Below are 25908 nucleotides of genomic sequence, written 5' to 3'. Positions count from 1 at the left end.
CTATAAAAAATAGTCACTTGATCATACAACAAACTCAAGCTACCATCTTCTCTAATCCCCTTCACCACATCAAGCTTCCTAGAAGACTACTTTCTCATTTCCCATTGATTCCTCAACCTTCAACTCCAAGGCAACTAATAAGGCTGTCAACCCCTTAACACAGCAATTGCCCTCTCAGCAGTGACCAATGAGCTCCCCTCTTTCTGATACTCATCATATTTCCCTATCTGTTTAAGTTCTGCTCCTCCTATCAGATGACTTAAATTCTTTTCATCCTTAAAAAAACCCAGACAGTTCTGGGTGCGAGCCTGGCTCTAACACTTGCTACACTTTTCTGAGCTGGTTGACTCAGGGGCTGGTCTGTCTCCCTAAGGCATGAGTGCAGGCAATACTTATTCATCTTTATATCCCTGAGCTCAAATGGCACATAGCAGACTCTCAGTAAGGTTTGTGGGAGGGCAGGAAGAAAGGACAAAGGGGAGGGGTGGGAAGGGAGAACAAGGGAGAATGAGGGGAAAGATGATACAGGAAAACAGTTATACTTAACCTTTTTATCCCTAAGTACAAAGCAGAAAAATTAACCATAATGGAGCCTCAATGTTTGGTAAATCTAACTGAACGCCTACATACTACCTTATTTAATAGTTTTGTTTTATTCAATTTCATTAAATATTTACATTTAAAATTCTAAGAACTGTACATTTACCTTAAAGGTGTGGTTGTAAAAATCAAACTGTTAACTACAGTTGTAGACAATAATAAATTCATAGTTCTAGAAATTATTAGTCAGTGAAGCAAAAATATACTTTAGCACTCCTTAACTTCCAGATGGGATAAAGGGGGACAGAGCTAGGCTGGAGTCAATATGATATGAGGTAGAAATAGGACAACATTAAAATATGGCAATAAGGTAGGTTAAAAAAAAGCAAGCTCCATAAATTCCCTACCTAAAATTAACTTTTAGATCTATGAAGAAACTGTCATAAATAAGTTGATAGCTTTTTAAAAGCCTTTTCAAAAGTGTGATTTCTGTTACTTAAGGAAAAAGAAGATATCCCTAAATTTAAAAACAAAGTACATGTAAACAAACTGCTTTAAATAAATGCTCTTTCACTATATTTCAAGAGAAAACTGTCTAATACTTCGGGGCACTTATTAAACAGTGAAAAGGAAAATACCTCTTTCTAGTTAAAAAGAGGATGAGGATAATTAGAGGAAATAAATCAATTTCAACAAATTTTAATTCCTACTCTCTGCCATATCTCCAAGTTTCTATTCCCTTTACTTGCTTTTTCTCCAGAGTTCTGTCCTCCCCCTCTTCCCTTAAGCATATTCGCAAAGCGTTCTTGTGTCACAAGACATAATGGCTAGGAGTACACCCTTTAGGACCAGTGTGCCTGCATCTGAATCCTGACCCCATGACTTACTAGGCGTGTAATCTTAAGACTTAACCTCTCTGTACCTCAGCTTACTCATTTTTAAAAAAGAAAGATAAAATAGTACCAACCTCACAGGGTTGAATGCTGCCTGGCACATAATAAGTGGTTCAAAAGTGTTAGCTAGAGGGGGACCAAAAAATTTATCATCCAAACCAGGGCACTTCTGAGATTTAAAGAGAAGACTATAAATAATCCCACTGGAGCAACAGGACATAAACCAGAACTGTCCCAGGCAAATCAGGACAGAGTAATCCAATTAGTATAAGATGAACTACAAATGTTGATATGCAACCGTTTCTGCCCTACAAATATCACATAGTTAACCTAATATTGTTCACTTCCAGTTAAAGAAACCTACTTATATACCATTATCTCTGAAAGTGGGTTCAGTGGGGGAGAAAAAAAGGGAAAATAGGTCAAAAAGTTTCAGAAACACCAAATTAAACAAAGTTAAACAAGTTTCTTTCCATCTAGCCTACCGAAAAGTCATTGGTATACTAAAGCCTTAATTAATCTTATAGCTTCAATTTTATTTTGCAACTACACAGCTATTATAAAATAAAATTTAAATGAGCCACTGGCTTTTTTTCTTAATATAAAGTATGTTATCTATCTATGTTCACTGCTCTTTTCCTCAGTACCTAGTCCATAATGAATAAATATTTGTTGAATGAATACTAAAAAATTTCTCATGAAAAATTATTTCAGGAACTAAAGCAAAATAAGAAAAAAAATAAAACCCTAGTTTGGGATTTTGGATGAGCTTCTTCAGTTTTGTGGGGGTTTTGTTTTTCGATTGAAGGTTCCAGTAGACTCCTTAGATAAAAACTGCATTGGAGGACTTCCCTGCGCAGTGGTTAAGGATCCGCCTGCCAATGCAGAGAGGACACGGATTCAAGCCCTGGTCCAGGAAGATCCCACATGCCATGGAGCAGCTAAGCCCATGAGCCACAACTACTGGGCCTGTGCTCTAGAGCCCGTGAGCCACAACTACTGAGCCCACGTGCCACAACTACTGGAGCCTGCATGCCACAACTACTGAAGCCCGTGCGCCCAGAGCCCGTGCTCTGCAACGAGAAGCCATCGCAATGAGAAGCCCACGCACTGCAACGAAGACTAGGCCCCGCTCGCCGCAACTAGAGAAAGCCCGCACGCAGCAAGGAAGATCCAATGCAGCCAAAAATAAATTAATTTAAAAAAAGGGAAAGAAAGAAACTGCCAAATTGTTAAAAAAAAAAATTGCATTGGATTTTCCATGGCATTTGTTCTCGACTAAATGTGGTTTGCTGATCATGAGGAAACATACTCAGAAGATAAAAATACTTAGAAGATAAAAATAACAGTAGTAGTAGCTAATGTATAAGAAAAATACTATGCTTAAAGGGCTTAAGCCCTTTAATCTCTACAATAATCTTAAGTGATATCTATCTAGCTTGATTTTGGGAATCTTAGTAGATCCCAAGTCCACAGCTTATTTCCAATGGCCTAGTCAGAATTTTCTTAAGTTTGTATGCCTCATTTTTGCTAGCATAATTTGCCTTTTATCAGGTATATTCCAATACAATCTCCTACTAAGCCTAACTCTTGGTAAGACAGCTAACCATTAAGTGCTCAAATCCTGTTATGAAATGGTCCATATGAATTCTCTACTACATGGTCTCAAAGGGAAGCATGTCACAGGCATAATGCAGCTGTTATAAATATACATTTATAACTATACATTTGTAACTTAACAGTAATTTTCCTAGATAGAATTTATCAGAAAAGTTATGATGGAAGAAATGAACATTCATGTAACAAAAATAATTCCAAATATCAAATTTTGGAGCTTGTAGGGGACTTTACAGAAACTAATAAAAGTAAAAGTTTACTGAGCAGAAATCAAATGCATTTCTATCCTTACACTTCAAATCAGGTGGTATTATTATTATTATTACTATTTCCATTCTTTACATGAGGAGACAAGGTTTAGCAATCTGTCCAAGTTTACACAGCTGGTGAGTAGAGGAGCTGGAATTCATATCCAAGTCTGTCTAACATGAAAACTAGGATCATTAATTTTCTTTACAGTATATTAAGATTCCTCCTATGTAACATTTTTCTGTAACCCAAATTACTCTATTAAAAATAGCAGAAATTTAGAGCTTCACAAGATCTCTAATCCACCTATCTATTCTTACAGCCCCAGTGGTGTAAGTAGTTTTATGTGTTGTTTACATACAGTTAGTTACTGAAAGAGTTAAGATTAAAACTCAGGACTCCTGCTAGATACACATCCAGGTCTTTTCAGCATCACACAATGTTTGTTTTGCTACTATTGAAGTCAACCCATGAACGACTGCTCCATTTTTGTGAAGGCCTGGAAATACTGTGATATATAGCATAGAAAACACTTTTACTTGTAAAAAAAGAAAAGGCTTCTACAGTATCTTTATGAAATCATAAACTTAAAAAGCTGTTAAGACTCATTTATATAAGCAATCAAAGGCTGATTCTTTCCTAAGGAATTTGACACAAGGCATTCATTACACTACTTGGTTTGTTACAAAACAAATTACATACACACACACACACATACATACATACATACAACTAGAAGGAAACGTGCCAAAGTTTTGAGCCACCACCCCTTCAGCTCACAGTTATTGTGACCTCCTTCAAGAAATGATCACATAACCCAGGCTCTATACTAGCAGAGTATACCCCTGGCTACAGTGATAATTAGGGGTGAAAAAATGACACAATCTACTCTGGTATCTGCTATATGGCTGGTGGGAAAAAGCCTATCTTCCTTTCGGATAGTGAGCCATGATGATATTGCCCTGGGGCTTCTAGTAACCACATGCCTACTACAGAGCAGAACCTTGCTTGAAAATGAGAACATCACAGATGGAAAACAGCAGAATGGAGCAGAAGAAAGAACACCTGACATCATCACCAGGATTCCTGGATTCGGGAATACCTGAAATGAGTCCATCTTGGATTCCCCATTTACATAATCTAATAAATCCATCCCCTCTTTTAATTTTTCCTTCATTGCTTAAGTTTGTGTTGAGTTGTTGTTGCTTAGAATTTTAAAAGTCCTAATTATTCTCATAAAGTCCTTAGTTTAAAAAAAGCCACAAAATTTTAAACATTGGATTAGTAATTTTATCTATATATACTTTTAAACTTATATACTAACAAAATTTTTTAAATTAAACCCAGTAATATTGTGTTCCTAAACAGGGTTTTAAATCTTTACGTATTAACAACAATTGCATTTTTAAATATTAGAGTATTTTGATGTTCAATATTTTCTTTGTATTAAAATGTTTCTAATGGTAGAAAATACCATGTGTCTACCCCTTTGCCTTTTAGCCTTCTGCCATGCCGCTCTCCAACTTTAGATTACGCTGGATGGATAATTCCTCTATTAATGCTCCTGGAATACATAAATCAAATAGAAAATTCAAAAACCAAAATGATTTTGCTCTATCCAAACTCACAGAGAATGTAATAGCACCACATGTAAGTTCCTTTTTTACACTTCTCTTCCTTAATAATCCTTCCTTTTCTGTTCTTCCTTCATGATCACTTCCTTCCCTTTGGACCAACTAGAAGCTTGCCTCTCCTCCTTTCCAAGGCTAATCCTTTCTCTTATGTTCTCATCTCTTCCCAACCCTTTGCTCCATCAATTATGCTCTGCCAACTTGTAGTATGTCCTTTCCCACTGGCATGTTCCACTCTGCCATCATACATGTACAAGGCTTTCTCTAACTTTTAAAAGAAATTTCACTTGACCAAACTGTACTCATTCTATTGCTACCCTACTTTTCACTGCCAAAGTTTTCGAACAAATGGTTTAAATCCAGTATTTAAGCATCAATCATTCTCTTTTTCCCCAGAAAAGTGGCTTCCAACTCCCTCCCCCAAATCACTGAAACTGAATTCACAAAATTATTTGTCAGATCCAATGGTCTCTTTAAATTTTTTCATTTCCTTTGTACACTCTGTTGTGATATTAACCATCCTCTTGTAAAATTTCTTGTCAACTGGTTCTAATGACATTACTGTTTTAGCTTTCTTCCTTCCTAATAAATAACGCCTTTTGTACTTCCCTAAGGAGGTCACCTTTTCCTCCCATTCCTCTATTGTTAGTAGAGTTAAGTGTTTCCCGGGTTCATTCTTCAGTCCACTGTTTGCTGTATACTTTTTTTGAAAAATTATACATACCATTAAAATTCAACTGTGTTGTTCTCCTGTATGAGAAAAAATTACACACACGAAAGGCTGAACAACCATTTCTATCATCCCCTCCCCCAAACCAGGACCACTTCTGAATTTCCTGAAATGGCATCACCAGGCTCTAAAACCAAGCCACACACTATCACACCTCTGGGCATTTGGGCCCATCTTCTATTGCCTAGAATACTCTTCCATTCTCAATCTAAAAACTTCCCCTCAGACTCAAATGCCACTTACTCTGTGAAGCCTTTCCTGTCACACACCCACTTCCCAGGCAATGTGAATTCCTAGTTCTCTCTCCTATACAGCCTTGGCACTAAGTAGATACCTTTATTATAGAATTTTTAATGATTTTATATAGTATACATCCCTGTGATAGTACAGTATCATCCTCAATGATAGTGTTTCAGGGCAAGAGACATGTTTTATTCTTTTTGCTTCTTCTTGCTACAACATGGTAGGCACTAGATTATTTATTGGAATATATGTTTCAAAAGCCCAGGTTCAGGGCTTCCCTGGTGGCGCAGTGGTTGAGAGTCCACCTGCCGATGCAGGGGACACGGGTTCGTGCCCCGGTCCAGGAAGATCCCACATGCCGCGGAGCGGCTTGGGCCCGTGAGCCATGGCCGCTGAGCCTGCGCGTCCGGAGCCTGTGCTCCGCAACGGGAGAGGCCACAACAGTGAGAGGCCCGCGTACCACAAAAAAAAAAAAAAAAGCCCAGGTTCAGAATGTCAGTGACATCCTAAGACATTTCATATACCTACACCACTTTTGCTCATGTCAAAGTTCAAAGTGACTGTTTCCTGAACACAAAAATCATTTACTGACTATACCAGTGATTCAGCATATATGCTTTCCTGCTGTGAATATTATTCTATTTTTATATGCAGATGTGTCTTACCTTCTCAACTTATCTGGATAAGTGTTTGAGGCCTACAGTTTTTAATGTTAAGTACATTATACTATCTGGTGTGACTCCTTACACTGTAGCTGGTATTCAAAAAGTATCGCACAACTGTTCGATGAGCCTCACTGTTAGAAATTCTAAAAACTATCCAACAGATCTGTTATTAATTTATTGTTTTAAATTAAATCGAAGTTTTTCAAAATTCTTCATTAAGAAAAATAAACGTACATGGAACTCAAGACAATAAATATATTCAAATCCACAGTCCAAATAACGTATTTATTATTAACAAGAAAAAACAACAGTGGATTCTTTCAGTGGTGCTAAGGAATTTTATTTTTTGCAGGGAACTGCGAATATGGATATATTATATGGCCATTACAAAGGAATTTTCCTTTGGAATTCACAATGTAAAAATTGATTCAGGCAGTGGCACCAATGGAAGTTTAAAACCAAAGTGAAAAGTTGTTGGGAATTATGACCCCACAGGTTTGTAAATGGGGAAAAAAACATATCTATAGTGAAGCGATCCAGAAGTCACCTTCTTGATCAACTATACATCATCTACACAGTATTTTCACCAAAAAAGGTTCAACCTGGATGTAATAATAAAGAAAAATTAGACAAATTCAGAATGTGGAATATTCTACAAGGCAACATGATGCATAGAATCCTCAAAGAAAATTAGAATCAATGTCATAGAAAGCAACATAATGTCACATTTTTATTATTCCAGAATAAAATGGACTAGAGACATAAGCAAATATACTGTATAGATCCTAGATTTTTAAAAACATATAAAAGCTTTATTGGACTGCCATATTAGATATGATTGCTGAATGTATTAATTTTCTTAGTTGTATTAATGATAGTTATAAATACCTCATTCTTGGAGATTTGGGCTAACAGAACTAAGGGATGGAGCAACATCTGCATCTTCCTTTCAAATGACTCAACCAAAAAAAAAAAAAAAAAAGTAAAATTGTAACTGTGTGAGGTGATGAATATGTTAATTAGCTTAATTATGGTAATCATCTCACAATGTACACATATATCAAAACATTGTATTGTATACCTTAAATATATGCAAGTTTTAGCAAGTGTACCTTCAAAGGTGGGGAAAAAAGCACACATAAAGCAAATGTGGTGAAACATTAAGGATGTTTACATGCTCATTAACTCTGTAACTTTTACCTTTTCTGTATAACTAAAATTTTCAAAATTTTCAAATAAAGAGTTAAGAGTGAAAGTAATTTCCTCTTCTTTTCATTCACTTTAAAGATAAGTAAACTGATAAAAGCTGAGTATAGAGCCCTACTGTATCTAAGATTTATTTATTTTAAATACTTTTATACAAAATTAATAAGTTGACCTCTGAGAATATACACTATGTAAACAACTTTGCTTACTAAGAAACAAGGTTAAATGGTAAAACTAAAGGTAACATAAGTAGAGTTCTTCCCCATTTTACACATAAAATTCTAGTCCTTAGCAATAATTATTGATAACTCCTTTCTCCACTGTTTAACAGAACACACATTAATATTCTTGACTTTACATCTTTTTCCAATGACAAACAGTCAGCCCATGATTCTAACAGATGAAGACCTTTGAAATCAGAGGTCTTATTTTCCCTCTGTGTTCATGTTCTCCCCCACTTCCAGGGCTGAAATGTCTGCAGGGTTCTGTTCTCAGCCTGCCAATTTCAACTTGTCACTGCATTAGTTATCTATCACTGCATAACAGATTACCACAAAACTTAGAGCTTTAAAATAACAATAAGCCTTTATCATCTCACAGTTTCTGTGGGTCAGGAACTCAGGACCAAAGGCACAAAAGGCACAGGGAAACTACTATAGCACTGCTGCTCAAAAGAGAGAAAGCAGGAGGTGGATGGGAGTCACTGGCTCATAGCAATTCTGAAATCCAGCACAGTACAGGCAATCCCGGATCAGAATTTAAGGCCTGTTTCTGTCCTCTAGGCTCTTGGTTCTGCTTTCCAAGTCATCCTTTCTTTTCCATAAAGGATGGCCCATGTTTGCAGCTGTGCAGTTTTCTCAACATGCTTCCCGCCTGCAGAGGTTCAGGGATCCAAAGGCTGCTTTTTGTTTGTACTGTCTTTGTCCAAGTCCAGTGCAAGCTGACAGTGTTTTGGCCAATTCACTCTCATTAAAAGAAAGAAAACGAGGGGAAAGGGAGGAAGAGAGAAGAAACTTTGTGGATCTCCTGAGAATCTTATCACAGTTTACTCCATTGTGAGACAAAGGCCATATCCATAAATCTCTTCAAGATAAGCCCTTCCTTCTATATCGTAGGCCTCTGATGAGACTGCTGAGGGACAACTCTCTAAATGCTCTTAGAACCCCTACTGTTTGACTCAAGAGGTCTTTGAGACAACACCTTGGATCTTTCTGAGGTTTTAAAGGATTTTAAAGTCACATCCTCAGCTTCATTTGTAGAACATGTTTTCCTGAGAGTGTCTTGGATTTGCTGTTTCCCAGAATCTACTCCTTAATTTAAGCAACACTGGTCAAATGAAGAAGCTAGGAATTTTCAAACTCAGCAGTTCCACGCTCCTTTTTGTTTAACAGTACTTCCTTTGATTGGTCCCTCTCCTTTTACATTTTATATATAAGCAGCAAGAAGAAACCAGGAATATTTTTAACATTCTGCTTACAAAATTCCCTTAGCTAGATCACCTAGTTCATTGTGTACATTTTCCTGCTTCTCATTTTATTGCCGGTGACAGAGTTCCTAAACTTTCTGCCACTACAGAACAAGAATCTCCTTCCTCAAATTGCTGATAACATTTTTCTTACTTTTCTTTAAGCTCTTACCCACAGTTTTCTCAAAGGCCTCAAACTTCTACTAACAATCTATTCAAGGCTTTTCAGGCTTTCACTAATGCCTCAAAATCTTTCTAGACTGTGTCCACCACTGAGTTCTAAAGACAGGCCTCCATTTCAGGTTGTTGTTATGGCAAAATAAAACCACTTTTGATACCAAAATCTGTACAATTTCTATATAACTACCCCAAAAGTTCGCGTTTCAAATACAGTAAACTTCTGCACAGTTTCAATGGGACAGGAGGGGCATAGTCAGGTGGTTCTGGACCAGGATCTCTCCTGAGATTGCAGGCAGCATGTTTACCACAGCTGCAGTCATCAAAAGGCTTTACTTGAGTTTACTTAAGTTATGCACAGGTTGAAATGCTTTCTAAACTAGCATTTATCTTATGTGTTTTAAATCACAAAATTTAAGCAATTTATAATTTCACTACAATTTTATGGGTAACCAGCTGAAACCATTTTTACAACATGTAAAAACTCAGTAGTGATTGGGGCTTCCCTGGTGGCACAGTGGTTGGAAGTCCGCCTGCCGATGCAGGGGACGCGGGTTCGTGCCCCGGTCCAGGGGATCCCGCATGCCGCGGAGCGGCTGGGCCCGTGAGCCATGGCCACTGAGCCTGCGTGTCCGGAGCCTGTGCTCCACAGCGGGAGAGGCCACAACAGTGAGAGGTCCGCGTACCACAAAAAAAAAAACAAAAAAAACTCAGCAGTGATTATCAAAAGCTGAAGGGTTGTCTCTGTCAAAAGGGGCTATCTAGTCATCTTCCACTAGATTCCTAAACCAAAGACTCAGAGTCCTACTGTCAATAACAAAACCTGGTAGACACCACCCCAGTGTTTCTGACACTGACTCTAGCCCAGCTACCACACCTATGATTTATGTTGTGAATGAAGATTTAGATTCCATAAAATTAAAGATAAAAGGCGCAAAGAAAAGGGAGAAGGCTAAAATGTAGGATATATTAAAAGAAAACTAGAAAAGAAATGCATACAGGCAAAGTAAAAGCAAAGGCTGAACTAAAATCCACACTGTACCAAAAGAACAGAAATTTAAATCAGTGAAACAGAAGACAAACTACAAAAATTCACTGAGGACGAAAGAAAAAATAAAAAGGTAAAACATAAGGCAAGAAACATAAGGGATAAATCATGGAAGGTAGAATGCAAATAGCCAATCAAAAATAATGCACCATGCTACGACTGTAGATTAAGGGGGCACAAATTCTTTGCCACTCTTCATCAGGAGAGGGACTCTGTTTCTCCTCCTCTTGAATCTAGGCTGGCCTTGTGACTTGTTTGACCAATAAAATGTATTAGAACAAATGCTGTGCCAGCTCTGGTTCTAGCCTTTAGTAGGGCTGGTAGTTTGCATTCTCAGAAGCCAGCCAAATGCTCTGAAGTTCAGGCTGTCCTGCTGAAGAAAGGCAACAGGAAGGAGAACCAAGGTACTCCCAGTCAACATTCAGCACCAAGGACCCAAATATGGGAGCAAAGCCTTCTGGGATCTCCCAGTTCTGCCTAGTTACCCTCTAAATGCAGTCAACTGAGTGACCCCAATTGAGATCACCAGAATAACCACTGAGTCAAACCACAGAATCATGAAAAATAATAAATCATTGTTTTAAACCACTAAGTGTCGGGTAATCTGTTATATAGCGGCAGATAACCAATGTAGCTATACTGCTCTAAAACGACACAGTACTTCTGTCAAAATATATAGCTATGTGTCTAGTCTGAAGCGTAAGATACTTGCATCCCAAGTCCTTTCTAGAAAGTATTATCTTAAACTATTTGAAAACCCAGCTTGTTTCAAAAGCCTGGTTAAAAATAATAGCTTTTCTATTCCTTAAATTATCCTCTGTTATTTACTTATTTGAAAAAATATTCTAAATTCTATCCTAGGATTAAATCAGGCATAGAAGACTGAGATAAATTTTAATGCTACATCTTCCAATTTTACTGGCATCTACTTGAAGATGTTTTAAGAAAATTTCACTTGTGTAACTTCTCTGATTCCTTCCTTTGAGGACTTACTATGCAGTAGGTATTCAATAGCAAAGATAAACAAGGTAACTATGAAGCAGAATTGAAGGTAGGTAAAAATTTTATCACTCCCCTCCCTTTTCCAGGGAGTCAATCCCTGCCTAGTCTGTGCCCCCAAAGCACTTTGTACAAATCTCTATTTTTTAATAATAATAGTAAAAGCAGCTAACATTTATGAAGCACATACTATGTGCCTGGCGTAATTCAAAGCCTTTCACATGATTTAACTCAATCCTCACAATAATTTTCATAAGGTAAGAACTATTATTATCCCCATAATACAGATGAGGAAATTAACTCATCTTAAAGAGTCTCTTCCCCCACTTAGACTCTAGACTCTATGAAGGCAGGTGACCTGCATCTCCATATCCTCCCCAGTCTCCAGTACATACTTCTCTAATTTGATTAAAGAAATGAGTTTATCCAAGTACTAGAAATAAATATGCTCACTTATTTTACAGGAACAAGTTTTCACTCCTCAGAAGCATAAAGTGGTAACACCTTTTTAGACTAAGATAAAATTGCTTGGGGCTAAATAAGTATCTCTGGGTAACTGGTAAGAAAAATTAACAAAAAAGAAGTTTATCAATTCATTGATAAACACAACTATTAAGACCTAAACTTTTACAAACAAGTCTAATTTGATAGTAATGTATTTTTATTCAGCACCATTTTAATGCTGAAAGCCATAAATATCACCCTGAAAGCTATATAAATTTGCATTAAAAATTTTTTTAAAGAAGTCAGTGACAGAGGAATAAGAAAATAAGGGGTAGTACTCATTAAAATATATGGATGAAAAAATCCAAGTAAATATAAAACCTAACACTTTGAACGATGTAATTTGAGTCTTTTGGGGTTGGTAGAGTTGGAATCATCAGCTATAAAACCTGTGACTACCGATTTCATTGCATACTGACTTAAAAACAAAAAGGAAAACCTTTATATAATTGATTTGATACACTAAAAACTCACAATCCTCAGAAAACTGGCTAGAAACTGAAATTTGGATTCTGCAAGGAGAATCAAGTCAAATTGAGGATCATTTTACAAACATACTTCCTAATTCACTATCAACTCAGAATACCAAACTACCCTTTTTTTTTTTTTTTTTTGCGGTACGCGGGCCTGTCACTGTTGTGGCCTCTCCCGTTGCGGAGCACAGGCTCTGGACGCGCAGGCTCAGCGGCCATGGCTCACGGGCCCAGCCGCTCCGCGCGCGGCATGTGGGATCTTCCCGGACCGGGTCACGAACCCGTGTCCCCTGCATCGGCAGGCGGACTCTCAACCACTGCGCCACCAGGGAAGCCCGAACTACCCTTTTTTTAAGAAGGAAGCACAAGTCTAATACTCCTACGAACAGAAAAAAATCGCTATATTTTAGAATAATCTCCACAGGGGTAAATTTTAGAGGATGCTGTGTGCCAAATTTTCAATCTGACTTCTATAAAGGTTGGAAATTGTCTCTGCTAGAAATCTAAGAACTGAAGTACAAACATTATAATTATATATATGTATCTCAATACTTTTTGTGGCACACATTGTTGGTTCGCTAATGCAGTATCAATTCCCAATACCTTTTACCCTGGCCACCTCCCACTACAGACTGAAAGCCATCTTGAAACCTTGAAGCAACAACTGCAGGAATGAACAGCCAACAAACTAAAGGTAAAGAAGCAGAGAGAGCTTGAATCTTTGGTGATTTTATCCTTATCTGATAAACAACCAGCAACTGCCCACCTTTACCATTCTTAGGTAAAATAAATAAACCTGCCTTTGTTACTGTTGGCTACCTCCTTATTCAGTTATTTTTAGCAGAATGCTTGCCTTACTAATACATTTAAAACATATAGAGAATATGGTTCTCTAATTCCTTTAAGTAAAAAAAAGTCATAGCACTTGTATAAATAAACAATAGTCATACTGATGCCAAATGTATGACAATCCTATATATTTTTCCTTAATAATACTTTTCTGATTATAAAAGTTACACATTCAACTTCAGAAATTTTACAAAATACAGAAAAATATAATGAAGAAAACAACCCACTACCCAGAGATAACCACTTTTAATATTTTGGTATATTTCCTTCCAATCAATTTTTACACCTATATCAATATACAGAACTATGCTTTTTATTTTCATAAACTGGTATCATGCAGGATACAGTTTATTATTACTATTAACTAATACATGCACAAAGTAACAATAATTCAGTAACAGATGAAAGAATGTAAGACTTAAAAATAAACTGTCTCTTCCACCATTCACACACAACCCCCCCACACCCTCACCATTCCACTTGTCAAAAACAGCCACTTTTAATACTTCTGGCATTATAGCTCTTTTTCTTATCACCTGTGACCGTATCAACTGACTTCCCACTATGAAGGTGAAAAATTGTTCCCCTTCACCTTTCTTCCCAATTTTTACTACTTTTATTTTCATTTTTAGTTTTTCTATTGGTTGATATCATAACATTAAAAAATATACTTAAGCCTCTATTCCTTGACACATGAATTTTAGATAGAATGTCTTAGTTTGCAAATGTGGAAGATAAGGAAATTAGTGTTCTTACATGGCAAACATTTTTAGTCAACCACAGGATTAAAATGCAACTATCATTTGGCCTTACCCAATCCTGAGTGAGGAAGAAAAAAAATATACATACTTGTTGCTGTAGCACTAATTCATTTAATTTAAGAAAAAGTGTTGGAAAAGATAGCAGTTTCATTATAGAGAGCAAATACAGAAAAACAAACTAATTTTTAAAAATTGTTAAAGACACTCATAACTTTTAAAATGATAAAAGATGAAGACTGAGGAAGAGAGCACAATATCCAGGCCAGACAACAGAAAAGGAATACTAACTCCTCTTTTACACTTGTCTTCTCACAAGAGAGCCATCATAATGCAAACACTGATGTCCAAAGGTGCTGAGAAGATAGTAAGTTATCACTTTGAGTTCCAGTTAGCATCAATAATCTTTGAGAAATACAGAGCATCAGAAGAGTATTAAAAACAAAACAAAATAAATCCTGTATGGGCAAGGATCCTTAACTGTTTTTATAGGAGAAAACAATAGGTGAGCCTAAATATTAAATATTAGTAAACTTGATGTCAAAGTTAGCAATATCCTATAACATATTAAGTAGCAATAGCAGCTACTGTTTATTAACTACTTAGTATATCCCATGTACTGTGATAAAAGCTAATCAAACATTATGATCTTTTATATGGTCTTACAACCATATAAAACAGACATTATTATCATCTCCATCTTACAGATGAGAAATTTAAGGCATATTAAGACTGAGTATTTTGCCCCCAGTCAGTAGTAAAAGGCAAAGCCAAGACTTGAAGTTCCATTCTCTTAACCACTGGACTAAACTGACAGTATATGAGTTCTTAAAAATGAGAAAAATAGATGGATGAGAAATAAGAATAGGTTCACTAGAAGCAAGTTCTATCAAAGTAGTCATTCTTTTCTGAGTTACCATGTTGCAACAGCATAGACAAATCTCTAAGACATATTGTTAAGTGATTATGATGCCATTTATGGAAAATGAGACAAAACAGAAAGATCCAAATGTTTATACAGAATAGAGCACAGAAATCTCATTTCTTCAATTATTCCTATTCCTGTGCCCTGCCCAATTTTCTTGAATCCCAATCTCTGGGCAAGAGACAAATACTACTTACAGTTGGCATGTATCTTTCTGGTTCTCAAATATTTGAGGAAAAATTTGACTTTATACTGGCACAACACACTTGACACTATTATTTCTGAGAAGGAAAATAATAGTGGAGGAATTATATGGTACTCTATTTACTTGCGGCTTTGGTCTTTTATAAAAAGAACTCATATATGACTTCCATAACACAAGTTTTTAAAATCATAATGATGCTCAAAGAAAACAGGGCAAAAGTTTCTAAGTATGACGTCAATGGCCTCCTTGGAAGAGAAGTTTGATACAGCAGAATATGTAACACTTAAAAACCTTTGCCAAGACAAAACTAAAGTTAAAAGGCATAAACAAATCAGGAAAATATCAATAGCTGCAACAGTGACAAAACAATCAATAAAATAACAGTATCCGGAATATATAAAAAGTTCTTACAAATAAATAAGAACATATACAATTTATGAACTTGACTAAAGACGTAGGCTTCAATACAAAAACTGACTAAGGATAAGAACAAGCAATTTATTTGAGGAAAGCAATGGCTAAAAGCAGTAACAATAAAGTTAAGCCTCAGTAACAAAGAAATGTAAAATAAAATAGCAATATAATGGAAAAAACTAAAAAGGGGGGGAAGCAGGGGGAAGGAGGGATAAATTGGGAGACTGGGATTGACATATACACACTACTATATATAAAACAGATAACTAATAAGAACCTACTGTATAGCATAGGGAACTCTTCTCTATACTCTGTAATGACCTATATGGGGAAAGAATGTAAAAGAGAGTGGATATATGTATATGTATAACTGATTCACCCTGCTGTACAGCAGAAATTAACACAACACCGTAAATCAACTATACTCCAATAAAAACTAAAACAAACAAACAAAAAACCAAACAAACAAACAAAAAGAATAACACCCAGTGATGGCTATGGTATGAGAAAGCACAAACTTTTACAAACTAGTGATGGGAAAGTATAATAAATACATTGTTACGTTACTTCTGGGCATCACATTCTAAGACAAACTGAGATATTTCAATAGTAGGACAAGATTACGTATGAGAGAGCTAGAAACCATGTCATACAATAAACGAATTAAAGAAAAGAGAACACTTTGCTTAAAAAGAAGGTTTTAGGGAAGACACCATAGTGACCTTGAAATATCTGAAGGCCTATCACATGGAAAACAGAACTTGTTTTATACTGCTCAGGAAGGCAAAACAAAGACCACTAGTGCTCAGAGCTGTTAAATAATGAAACAGTCATGCCTTATACAGTTAGATTTTAGTTACAATAAATGATCCATCAGAAACCCATCAGAAAAGATTCTTCTTATAAGCTTGAAAAGTTAAGTTTCATGAACTCAGAAGCACTTCTCAGTTCTAAGAGTAAAGCTAAAATTACCCTTAAAATATGGATAAACCTTCCAGAACTATGACCACTACTGTATTTTCACTATAGTGTCCCACTTACCTGGTTTAGATAACTTATATACTCACCTATTCTGGGACTAAGAGGGTTCTGCCCAGCCACCTCTGCCAGGAATAACCATTTAGTCAGTTCTACTAATTCCTACCCCATTAGTTCCTACACACAAAAACACACCAGATGTATGACCTGATCGGGAATCCCAAAACTCTATACTAGGTACAGGCTGCTTTCACAACTGTGATGATCTATTCTATATGCCCTGCCTTGCTTCAGCTGTCCCAAATTGAGTTCCTTGCCCTGAAATCTGTGACATACTGCTACTTGAATGTCTAGAATTGTCTTCTTCCTCTTCCTTATTCATTCGTCAAAAACAGATTAAGAGCCTACTATGTTCAAGGTACTGGTAGACCCTATATGGGAAAGAAATATAATTATACTGGACAAGTTTCCTGCCCTCAGGGAGTTTATAATGGAGAATGTAAAATAATGGGTCTATGTAATAACTAGTCAATATAAAGCCTCAAGGAAGCAAAGGCATGAAAGTGATGTAATATTAGAGACAAGAGAATTCATTCTAACTTTGTAAGACTGTGATGTGGGAAAATACCAAGGAGGTGATACTAAAACTTGGCTTTGAGGGTCATGAAAGATTTTCACCAACAAAGACGGAAGGGAAAAAAAAAAATGCCAAGCAGAAAAACTGGCATAAGCAAAAACATACCTATAAGAAAATACAGTGGTAGGTGCATGGTTATAACATCAGTAAGACAATGTGAACAGAATGCCAATAATTAAAGAAAGTTTCTCCATGTCAAAGGATACAGAAGCTATGGAGGTAGCTTCTCCAAGGGAGTTAACACAACAAGTTCAAGAGGTATAGCTTCCCTGCACTCCCCAATGGCACATGAAGTTTCCACCAGATGGAAGATACTCCCCTTTTCCGTTCTTAGAGAGTTTTAAACCCTCCTGTCCAACAGTTCTTACCCCCTCACCAGGTACTAATAATAGATTTTTTAAAAGAACTCCAGTACATTCTTGAGTGACAAGAAAGAAACAAAATATGAAGCATCATAAAATTGGCAATAAAGAAATTCCGCTACTGGCCCTGGCTCTGCCCCTGACTCAAAAAATGACCTGTTTTCTAATCTGACGACAAATGGGTATAATACTAGACAACTTCCAAAGTCCCCTCTAGCTTAAAGTTCCATAAATTTACTTGGAAAAAAGGTTTAGCTATGTTTATAGGTGACTGGAGCTCACCTGGTTTAAACCATTGTTTCCTCAACCACAAAGGCAGATGAAACTTCTACTCCTCTTAATCTGTTATGAGTAATTAAATTAACAAATAACAAAACTAAGTGACTTATAAAGCTTGAACAATTTTAGATCTATACATTAAAACATATGCCTAGCAGAGTTCCACTTCCAGTGATTGTAGGGAGACTTGTATTAGACTAACTTTCCCATACATAAAATTATAATTCTGTACAAAATACTAAAAAAAAACTATTTGAAGGCAGTGGAAAGCACCAAAAGCAAGCAGAAACTGGGGGGAAGTTGGCCCCTGAAAGAAGGGAACTGCACTGGATGAGATTTGCACTTTTATATGGCTTTTTGCTTGAGGGGCTCCTCCATTCCTTGAGATTAGTGTGGATAAAAATTTAGACAAAAAAAATCATAGTCTTGCTGGCTTAAGGAGTCAGATGATGGAGTTCAGAACTGCCGAAAACTTTTCATGGCTAGAAAGTAAGAAGGATATCCCAAGAGAGAGGGAGACACAGAGGAGCCCCCAAACCTGCACATAAACTCTGCCCGAATTCTAGATAAATACTGCATGTATAGGAAAAACTCCAATGCATAGGAAAAACTCCAATGAGCCTGAAAGCATAAAGCAAAAAGTGGAGGAAAAAAGCAGAGATTTCAACTGCTTTTCACAACAGGAGAAATGAACTGTAGAGACTGAATAGAATCAAGTTAAGTACCAATTAGAACATAAAGCAGTGGTGTTCAGTAGGAAATAAGAGATCCACAACGAACTGTATACAGCTGAAAATTACCAGACATGTGAAGTAACAAGAAAATGTAATCATAGGCAAAGAAAAAAAACAATCAACAGAAACCAACTCCAAGAAAATCCTAATGTCAGAATTCGCAGACAACAGAACAACAACACTAGATGAAATGGACAAATTCCTCACAATACACAATTTACTCAAACTGACGCAAGATGAAACAAAATCTGAATAGTCCTATATCTATTAAATAAATTGAATGTATTATAAAAAAAACTCACAAAAATGATCCAACCCAGATGGCTTCACTGATTGCATTTTATCAAACATATAAGGAAGAAATAAAACCCAACTTCTGCAAATTCCTTCAAAATTTGAGGGAATTCTCAACCTATTTTATGAGTCTACCATAACTTATGCAAAACCTGAAATGAAAATTATCAATCAATATTCTGATAAATGTAAAAAAGGATCCTTAACAAAGTATTAGTGAATCGAAACTGGCAACATGGGACTTCCCTGGTGGCGCAGTGGTTAGAAATCCACCTGCCAATGCAGGCGACACAGGTTCGATCCCTGGTCCAGGAAGATCCCACATGCCGCAGAGCAACTAAGCCCATGTCCCACAACTACTGAGCCCGCGTGCCACAACTATTGATGCCCGGGTGCCTAGAGCCCATGCTCTGCACCAAGAGAAGCTACCACAATGAGAAGCCCTAGCACCGCAACCAAGAGTAGCCCCTGCTCACCACAAGTAGAGAAAGCCTGCACGCAGCAACAAAGACCCAACGCAGCCAAAAATAAAAATAAAATAAAATAAAATAAAATAAACTGGCAATATATTAAAGATCATCATGACCAAATGGGATTTATTCCAGCAATGAAAGTAGTATACTATATTAACATATTAAAAGAATAATGGGAAAAATTAAATGGTAATTTCAATAGATGCCAGAAAATCTCCTGAAAAAGTTGAATACCCACTCATGATAAAAACTCTCAGCAAACTAGGGAATAGTAGGGAACTTTCTCAACCCAATAAAGGGCAGCAATGAAATCCTACATGATACTTAGTGGTAAAACAAATGCTTTCCCAATAAGATGAGAAATAAGGCAAAAATGTCCACTCTCACAAATTATACTCAACATTATACTAGAGGTCCTAACCAGTGAAGTAAGACCAGAAAAATTAATTAAAGGCATAAAGACTGGAAAGGAAGAAACAGAACTGTGGCTCTTTGCAGATGACTATCATCACAAAATATTTAGAGTAACTAACATTAATAAGTGAAGTTAATGAGACTGTAGGATATAAAATCAATACACTGACTCAACTGTTGATTAGTAAGGTGTGTAATGGCAATTTTATAATTATATAACCCTAGAATGCATATGAAAGCTATTTGATGGTTCTCTCCATTTGGTTTACTTAAAATTTTCAAAACAAATATATTGAAACAATAGGAAAAACAAATTTCACATTACAGCAAATACATTAAATCTCCAAGTTTCAATCCTACTAGAAAATAAACTTAATTTTTCCATGTTTCTTCTCCATTTATAACATCAATAGTCAAAGCGAGCTTCTCTAATCTACCATGTGGTTTATACAGTCACTACCACCACTACCACCGCTTTTTACTCTATGGAAAACCCTTGCTGCTGAGTAGTAAACAGGAAATCATACTGTCATTTTCTCTCTCCTTAATCACTTTATAATTTATTTCAAAAGTCACTTTGTGAATAAAACATGAACAAAATGTACACAAGTACATACAAATGAAAGGAGAAGGAAAGACCCTTGGACTTAGATAAGCACCCCCAAAAATGCACACTTTGTTTTCTGTAACAACTTACAATTGACTAGATCACAACACGCGTTAAAAACATAACCAAGCTTACATTCTTCGTTACTGAGGTACATTTTGCACAGTGGGGATTAAGCTGTTTTGTGAGAAAACTCATAAACATATAAAGTTTTAGCTTAGAATCAACAAATACTAACATTCTAGTTCATCTAATCAAACCATTTCATAGAATATAAGACAAATGTCATTCAATAGATACAGTTTATGGATATCCCTGAATTGGAAACTATAAGTACAAGGCAAACTAGGGAAAAAGTTCTTTAAAAGCACAAGCTGGTTACACACAAAAAACACAACATGAAAGTTAGATTTGTTAAATACAACAAAAAGTGTAAGCAATTAATATATCATGCATTTTCATCAATCAAAATGTTTTAATGATAAAACTACCTCTTAGATTTGTACCAATTTCAAAACATCAAGATGATGAGTTGACTAGAAATACATTACAAATTTTAACTTGTTGTCAAAGGAACTGGCTCTCCACATTAATAAAAGACTACTTAGGTTTTTAAGAAACAGTACTAATAACCAAACAAAATTTTATGAATTACAATAAACCCTTATATAATATTATTACAATATACTTATTTCTATAATTTAAACCATTTAAGCAGGTTAAATTTCCCATTTTATTAATACAATAACTTTCTTAAGAGCAAATATTATTACTAAGCTGTAATAGAAACTAAGAAAGCAAAACTTTTGACATCTAGTTTAAAGATTGAGTTACCTAGAGTATGCCTACAGGCTGGTCTTTGAAGGAGGTAAATTAAGAAGTGTCTAATATATATGCAGATGCCTCTTATCCTGATGTGCAGTCAAACTGTGAGGTGCTCTCCTAGGACCAGTAAGAAGGAAAATGCAGATAATACTCCAGTTTGCAACTGACGTTTCTTTTATTGTCATTTCTAACACCAACAATACTATGTTAATGTGTTATCTCAATTAATACTCACCATTTTGCAATTGCTCCAGATAAGTACAGGAAAAAAGGTTTCACTACTGATCTATCACTAATAACCGAAGTTAGGAAAGCATTTATCCTACATAATATCAGTAATTATCTTTAAGTTTTTTCTTCCTTTTCTAGGAAGATATTTACTGAAGAGCAACTTATTAACACTAAAAGTATAAATAAAATGAGATTATACCTGGATAGGAGCTAAGAACTGATTCATAAATACAGGTTTGAGAAAAAGGACTGATAGTCAAAGTAAGAACTATAAATTTTTCTATATTTATTTATTTTCTTTATAGTTTAATAGTTTAAAACCACTCCTCTACATACACTATCTCGCAATGCTTACAGTCACACTGTGAGGTAAAGGAGGCAGATATATTTATTTTCAAATGAGTATACCAAAGTTCAGGTGATAATAATCTACCCAGGGTAATAAGCAAGGAGCAAATAATAACTAATAACCTTTCAGAAGAAATTCTTTGAACCGAAATATAACCAAACAACAACAGACTATATAATGAAATTTGCTTGACTAAAACATAAAATTATTATTAAAATAATACTGAAAATCTCTAAAGGAATAAATTAAGAGTGGAGGAAAAAAAAATGTCCAACTGTTTCAACTAATCCTTTCAAAAGTACAGTTAAACAGTAGCATCACAAATCCTCACTCAGTGAAATCTAACTTATCAAAGTATAGGGAAAATACATAAATTGTAAAAATAGAGGACACTATCTGTAACCCCAGTCTTTCATTCAGAAATATATACAGACTAAAAGGGATCACCAGACACCTGAAGAAAACAACCACTACCAAAAAAAGAACCAAAATAAACAAACTGGAATAGTTATTCAATGAGGAGAAAAAACTTAAAATGTTTTTAGTGTTGTAAGATTACAGATTATATTATATATGTAAAATAAGAGCCGGTGACTATGAACTAGACGGAATTCCCAGAAATATAAAGTAAAAGCTGAGATAAGTAATTCAATAAAGGGCAAGAGAGTCAAGGAAATCTCTCAGAACAAAGAAAAAAAACAAGGACATAAAAAAAAAGAAAAACTTCAAAACAGTATTGGTATAGAAGCTCTAGGAAAAAAAACATGAAAGAATATAGAGAACATAGAAGGGAAAAAATAATGAAAGAAATACAGAAGATTTCTCAGAACTGAAGAACAGCCCACATTTTCAAAGGATCCACCAAATGCTTTATAGGATAAATTAAAAAGGACTATAACTCATCCTCCTTAAATTTCATAACACCAAGGATAAAGAGGCATCAACACAAAAAGCTTCCAGAAAACAAAAACAGGTTACCTACAAAAATATTATCCATATTAGCATCAAACCTCTTATCAGTAAAACTGGTTACTAAAAGGTAATGAAACACAACCTTCAGAATGCTGAAGGAAAATAACTTTAAACTTGAACTCTATACCCAGCCAAGGGCATGTATCAGGTGCAAAAGTGAAAAGGACATTTCAAAAATGGTGTTGACAAGCACCCAAAAACATTCTTTCTGAAAACGGTACTTCAGGAAGTACTCCAGAAAACTACAAAATAAATCCAAAACAAAAAGAAAAAAGACATGAGAGCTAAGAAAGCACTTTTCCAAAAGTGCAATTAAATAATGATATTAGCTAAGCATTATACTCAGAAAAAAGTCAGTTCATATTAGAACTTCAACAAACAGTATGATTAAAAAGCTAGATAACCAAGTGATATGATGAAGAAGGGACACCCTCTTCTACCAACAGGGGGAAAATGTAGTAATTAGAAAATCTAAAAATAAGTTATATGCCAAACTAGAAGCCAAACTAAAGTATGGGATAATCTTGAGTACCAAGAGAGTATAAAAATCCATCTATTCAATCCAAAAATGGGCAGAAGACCTAAACAGACATTTCTCCAAAGAAGATATACAGATTGCCAACAAACACATGAAAGAATGCTCAACATCATTAATCATTAGAGAAATGCAAATCAAAACTACAATGAGATACCATCTCACACCGGTCAGAATAGCCATCATCAAAATATCTACAAACAATAAATGCTGGATAGGGTGTGGAGAAAAGGGAACCCTCTTGCACTGTTGGTGGGAATGTAAATTGATACAGCCACTATGGAGAACAGTATGGAGGTTCCTTAAAAAACTACAAATAGAACTACCATACGACCCAGCAATCCCACTACTGGGCATATACCCTGAGAAAACCATAATTCAAAAAGAGTTATGTACCAAAATGTTCACTGCAGCTCTATTTACAATAGCCAGGATATGGAAGCAATGTAAGTGTCCATCGACAGATGAATGGATAAAGAATATGTGGCACGTGTATACAATGGAATATTACTCAGCCATAAAAAGAAACGAAACTGAGTTATTTGTAGTGAGGTAGACAGACCTAGAGACTGTCATACAGAGTGAAGTAAGTCAGAAAGAGAAAAACAAATTCTGTATGCTAACACATATATATGGAATCAAAAGAAAGAAAAGAAAAAACGGTCCGAAGAACCTAGGGGCAAGACGGGAATAAAGATGCAGACCTACTAGAGAATGGACTTGAGGATACGGAGAGGGGGAAGGGTAAGCTGGGGCAAAGTAAGAGAGTGGCATGGACATATATACATTACCAAACGTAAAATATATAGCTACTGGGAAGCAGCCGCATAGCACAGAGAGATCAGCTTGGTGCTTTGTGACCACCTAGAGGGGTGGGATAGGCAGGGTGGGAGGGAGGGAGATGCAAGAGGGAAGAGATATGGGGACATATGTATATGTATAACTGATTCACTTTGTTATAAAGCAGAAACTGACACACCATTGTAAAGCAATTATACTCTAATAAAGATGTTAAAAAAAAAAACCCGGGCTTCCCTGGTGGCCCAGTGCTTGAGAGTCCGCCTGCCGATGCAGGGGACACGGGTTCGTGTCCCGGTCCGGAAAGAACCGCATGCCGTGGAGTGGCTGGGCCCATGAGCCATGGCCGCTGAGCCTGCGCGTCTGGAGCCTGTGCTCCACAACGGGAGAGGCCACAACAGTGAGAGGCCTGCGTCCGGCAAAAAAAAAAAAAAAAAAAAATCCATCTATTCTCTATGGATCCCATCATACTACTCTGTTTAGCAGTATTATGTACATAATCATAATATGGATTAATGCTTTTTAGAATCAGCAAATATAACTATTATAAACCTTAAAAATATAAAATCAATGTTATAGTTGACATAAAATGGGAAGGGAATGTGGAATTCAAGGGAAAGATTGTGAGGGGTACTAATTTTCCTCAACTTATAAACTGGCAAGTTTATACTTTCTAGAATTAACGGTGCAAGTGCTAGAAGTTTAATCACAAACACCAAAAAATAAACAAATATCAATAAAAGGAAGAAGGGCGAGAATAGGCATTAAAAGTTTAAATTCTTCATTTTTTCACAATGAAGATATATACTAGATTACTTAAGATTAATCAAAAACAATGTTTAGCATATTATATATAAAGCTGGGATAGAGCTTCCCTGCTGGCACAGTGGTTGAGAGTCCGCCTGCCGATGCAGGGGACACGGGTTCGTGCCCCGGTCCGGGAAGATCCTACATGCCGCGAAGCGGCTGGGTCCGTGAGCCATGGCCGCAAGGCCTGCGCGTCCAGAGCCTGTGCTCCACAACGGGAGAGGCCACAACAGTGAGAGGCCCGCGTACCGCAAAAAAAAAAAAAAAAAAAACTGGGATAATAATCAGCAGAAGAATTAAAAATAGAAAAGGTCTCTCTGAGGAAAGAAACTAGTTAGAAGAGGTAGAGTTACTTTTCATTCTATACCTTGTGTACTATTCAAATTCTTATACTTATATGACTATTACATCCCAAAATACACACACACACACACACACTCATTACAATCCCCATTCACTAAACAATTCAGGAAAAACACTGAGAAATTCTTTTTCATTTTTCTACATTCCATGCACTATACACCAAACTTCTATTTTGGTATTTCAAACAAAACACAATTGATTAAATAAGACTCAAGAACCACCCAAAACCCTTGATAAAATGTGGTGATAGTAATAGCTTACATTTGTGTTAGAACTGCCAAAACACATCCACACCCACTATCTCATTTAATCCTCACAACAGTCTTGTGAGAGCAAATTTTTGAGATTAATAAAGTAAAACTCGGGCTTCCCTGGTGGCGCAGTGGTTGAGAGTCCACCTGCCGATGCAGGGGACACGGGTTCGTACCCCGGTCCGGGAAGATCCCACATGCCACGGAGCGGCTGGGCCCGTGAGCCATGGCTGCTGAGCCTGCACGTCCTGAGTCTGTGCTCAGCAACGGGAGAGGCCACAACAGTGAGAGGCCCGCGTACCGCAAAAAAATGAAAGAAGGAAAGAAAGGAAAGAAAGAAAGAAAGAAAGAAAAAGAAAGAAAAGAAAGAAAGAAAGAAAGAAAGAAAGAAAGAAAGAAAGAAAGAAA

General features: G+C 36.2%; 1 protein-coding gene across 8 annotated transcripts in view; it reads right to left on the bottom strand.

Annotated features, from left to right (window-relative positions):
- AKT3 (AKT serine/threonine kinase 3) overlaps positions 1–25908 on the bottom strand; it is a 386997-nt gene that overhangs the window by 348406 nt on the left and 12683 nt on the right. For 2 of the 8 annotated variants that reach the window (XM_029227103.1, XM_029227108.1), the window contains exon 2: positions 21204–21311. The exons of the other annotated variants lie outside the window; for them this stretch is intronic. The gene's annotated coding sequence lies outside the window, so the exon portion shown is untranslated. The remainder of the gene's footprint in view (positions 1–21203; positions 21312–25908) is intronic. 8 annotated transcript variants of the gene reach the window in all.

The sequence above is a fragment of the Monodon monoceros genome, unplaced genomic scaffold (assembly GCF_005190385.1).
Source record: "Monodon monoceros isolate NGI ecotype Baffin Bay Population unplaced genomic scaffold, NGI_Narwhal_1 Super_Scaffold_18, whole genome shotgun sequence".
NCBI lineage: Eukaryota > Metazoa > Chordata > Mammalia > Artiodactyla > Monodontidae > Monodon > Monodon monoceros.
This window is presented reverse-complemented; position numbering and strand designations above follow the sequence as displayed.